Source organism: Podarcis cretensis (assembly GCF_951804945.1).
Source record: "Podarcis cretensis genome assembly, chromosome: 9".
NCBI classification, from domain to species: domain Eukaryota; kingdom Metazoa; phylum Chordata; class Lepidosauria; order Squamata; family Lacertidae; genus Podarcis; species Podarcis cretensis.
Genome location: NC_137178.1, coordinates 77,679,329 through 77,683,283, shown reverse-complemented (window position 1 = coordinate 77,683,283; position 3,955 = coordinate 77,679,329). Strand labels below are relative to the sequence as shown.

Sequence of the window (3,955 nt, the reverse complement as noted above, 5' to 3'; positions counted from 1 at the left end):
AAGCTGCATAATTTAGTATTCAAACAATTCATTTAAAACGGGAGCACTTTGGATAGCCATAAAATTAATCAGCTTGAAGAAATCTTAACACACCAGCTTTCCGTGCCTTCACTTTGCAGTGTCAGAAATGTGAGAAAGAGGATAGATAAAACTTTCACAATAATTTCCCTTTTGTAGCTGAACTCTGCAACTGTATTTAAACTGATGGGCAATTTTATGAACATTTCAGTGAACAAGCTTTCCTGAGTAACAACCCATGGAGCCTATTCCGACAAACCTAAGCTGCTAGATTGCTCCATATTATTACATCAGTTTTAAACCAAACACAATCCAAAGAAATGGCATTCTGAGTTTGTTTACCCCCGGATGTTGGCAGCAGAAAGAAAGCTGACACATAGAACAACTCACACATCCTTAATTGGCTAAAATCATGTGTTATATTTTAACTCACAATGCTAGCTCATTTGCAAAACATTTTGTCAACTTTCCTTTAAAAAATTATTTATTTTAAATGTGTCAAACAATGCCAACACGTGACACTCTATAATTAGATATGATTATAACCAAATTCTAGTACTCCGCAAATAGTTTCCTGAGAATTTAACAGCCCTCCTAGTGTAGGGGACTTCAGAATACAGACCAGAAATGTAAAACTCCAGGCAGCAATATTTCTTAAAGAGAAGATTTTATTCAATTTGGTTTTTGTCAGACAAAAAGCAAAAAGGGGTGCATTCAGGAAGAAATGAGAGAATGCCCACGAACACCAGGGGCAGACAGTTTTTATACCCTTAGGCAAAGCAAAAGTTCAGCCCCTTGACCCACCCCTTAAACATTCCCCTTTATGCATATTCATTAAAAGCTCAACCAATGAAAATTGGTTTTTGCCTCGTTCAGTTCCAAGCTGCATTATACACTAGGTGGCGCTGCGAGCTTAAAAACTATTTGACCTAATTGCTGTTTCCAGTAAATGCTCTGGCCCCCCTGTTTCTCAGAAAAGGGGTCTGGGGTTTTAACAAGTTCAGGCCTAGGTCTGCATTTAGAATCCTGCGGTGGGCAGACATCCTGGGCAAACAGACAGTTTCTCAGAAACAGCTCAACTACTAGCAAAATCCCCTGACCGCATCCTCTTGCAAACTCGCTGTGTTGCAAAAATATTGTTTTTGCAAGCAGGGGCAAGCAGGGGAGAGAGAGAAATGTCTTTTTAGCTTTTAGTTTGCTCTCTAAGATGGCTCCAGCCTGGCTCTCCAAAGTGGACCCCTGGTCTTCACTCCTTCATTCCCCCCTTTCCATCATGAAAATGCTGACCGGTTCCGGTTCATCATTTTCGATTGATGGACCTATAGGTCATAGAGAGCCAGGATATGGCTACGTGCTGAGACATTGACCAGTGCTCGTTTGTGAATGGTGGAACGGTTAAGTGGCAGTGGGAGAAGTGGTAGTCCACTCGTGGCATCTGTTGGGGCCAAGATGCATACCAGACATTCTGACTTATTGGCCGAATGGGCTACCATTTCAGCCATTTGTAACCACCTATTGTAGGGGTTAGACGGGGAAAAATTGGCATGGGAGGCCAGGGGACTCTTTCCCGCTTTGGCCAATACACAGGTAGGTTCTCCAATTCTCCAACCAGATATGATATTGTTCATGCCAGCAAGAATACAGGAGCATCCAAAGAAGTAGAGCAGTACATACCACTCCTACCCACCAACCCCAATATTTCCATAGTTCCTCCCACCAATACTCGGGGCCATTCCTAATATTCTTTTACCGCTGAAGGGCCCACTGATATTAGTATTCTATAAACGCTTGGGCCTCTGGGGTTATTTTCCACCTTATTTCGGAAGCTCCTACCACTTGGATCAACTTCCCAACTATTCCCGGTGGGTGGAGACCCCTGTGGTTTCCTGGGAAAATACTATACCCAAAAGGGGCCCCTTCTTCCACGTAAATGATGTTGCACCCACAAGAATATATCCACCCCTGCAACGGCCTGACACACGGGGTGACTATATCAAGGGGTTCTGGTCCCAATACCAAAAGTCCTAGTGGTGCCTCTAAATTTGCTGGAGAGCAAGTTTCTACGTTGGGGACACTGCCCGCTGGCGCCCCTCCCATCCAATTCTTCCGGAACTAGGTGCCCTTTCTGTCTACTGGGTGGCAACTCTTATGCAGCCACAAGAATACCCTGCCACATTCAAGGGTATTAGGTGTGGAGTTACCAGGCCCAGCAGTTTAGGTAGTATTCTGGGATTTTGGGAGGCTCGAGCCACCACGACAACCACAGGTGGGCTGCAGAATTTACTGGCACTTGTTCAGCAATTTCAATGCACACCTGGTTCAGGCTCCCTCCCCTACAACACTTGCATTAAGATAGGTTCCGTCCCATGCAACACCTGGGTTAAGATTAGGACCTGGTCTATTAAATGGGGTTGGTACAGTGCTCTACCCCCCGATTGACAGTTGGTTACCCCCCCCCCCACAACAGCAAGAGCGGTCCAGAACTCGATAGATTTTGACCGTCTCTGCAAGTTCCCGTAGGAGCAGTACCCACGTGCGCTGGACAGTGGTGTGGAAGAGGAGCCACAATGGGGTAGTGGGATGTTTCAATACGGCAACCTCATCAAACCCCTGTTTCCAATAGCCAATGAGCACGCCATCTCTTACCACCGGCAAGACGAACCAGTCGTAGCAGAGGCCAGCAGGCCAGTAAGTTTGGTATGGCTCGGTGGGGTCAGGGCAATAAGACATAGAGCAAATCAATATAGAACATAATAGAGAAAAGAGAAAGTCCTTATGAAAGTCCTTGTGATGATCAGCTGCAGGATCTCGTTGCCCGTGGCCCAACGCGTTCCGGTAGCGTCAGACACAAGGTGATGATCAGTGAGTCAGCTTCAGAGGGTCAGCAGGATTTTTCTTGCAAGTCCAGACACCCTCCGACTTCTTCAGACGCGTGTGGTGTACCCAGGGGATCACCTCGGCTACTTTCACCGCAGTTGGGGATGAGGGGGTCGCCAGACGCTGTCACCCGGTTGGAACTGGTGAACCGGCTCAGCGAGACTGGAAGAAATACCTGGAAAGGAAGCAAACACACACGACACACCTTTTGGATATAGCAGCAGTTAGTTAGTTGAGATAGGTTGGGGATGTAGAGTATTCTCCCAAGGTGTGCTTTAGCAGCTGGGCCTCCCAAATGGGTGGATTCATGGTAATTCTTCACAATGACACTGGCCAGATGCTGTGGGACAAAAACACGGTTGTCTGGTCCTTCCTGGAGCGTTGCTCCTTCTTGACATGCCCACTGCTGTTCATCAAGGGTGTAACGCGGTTCTACGTTGTCTGGAGTGAGTTCTGGGATGAGGGCTGCGGTGACCACTGGTGGAGGTTTCAGAGCTGCTTCACGAGCTTCTGGTTGCCTTTAGTGACCATGTCCCGGCCTCTCCCATGGCCTTTGTAGTGCATCACAGCAATCTCTTCGGGGGCCCATACAGCTTCCAGTAATGTCTCAACTTCTGGACCGTATTTCAGGGCTTTCCCGTGGGCTCCAATCAAGCCCCGCTCTTTCCATAGGGCGCCATGCGCATGCAGGGTTAAGAAGGCATATTTGGAATCTGTATAGATGTTAGCCTTGCATCCAGCTGCCAATTGCAGGACCCTAGTCAGTCCAATTAATTCAGCCTTTTGGGCAGAAGCGCCGGGGGACAGGGGTTCTGCTTCCACAACCTCCTCATTGGTCACTACAGCATATCCTGCTTTACAAAGGCCGCCCACAATGAAACTGCTGCCATCTGGATAATATACAACGTCTGGATTCTTCAGCGGCTCATCCTTCAGATCCGGTCTGCTGGAATAGACCTCATCCATCACTTGGAGACAATCATGGTGTTCCACGCTGTCTGTGTCTGGCAAAGGCAGTAGAGTAGCTGGGTTGAGGGTGTTGGCTGTTGGTTTCTGCTCT

The 3,955-nt window shown here is 47.5% G+C and overlaps 1 long non-coding RNA gene across 1 annotated transcript; it reads left to right on the top strand.

Moving 5' to 3' along the window:
• Positions 1-1,395: 1,395 nt before the first annotated feature.
• Positions 1,396-2,757, top strand: LOC307223837. Its single transcript, XR_013842292.1, has 2 exons — positions 1,396-2,428; positions 2,712-2,757. It is a non-coding gene; the product is annotated as an uncharacterized lncRNA (long non-coding RNA).
• The last annotated feature ends 1,198 nt before the right edge of the window (positions 2,758-3,955 follow it).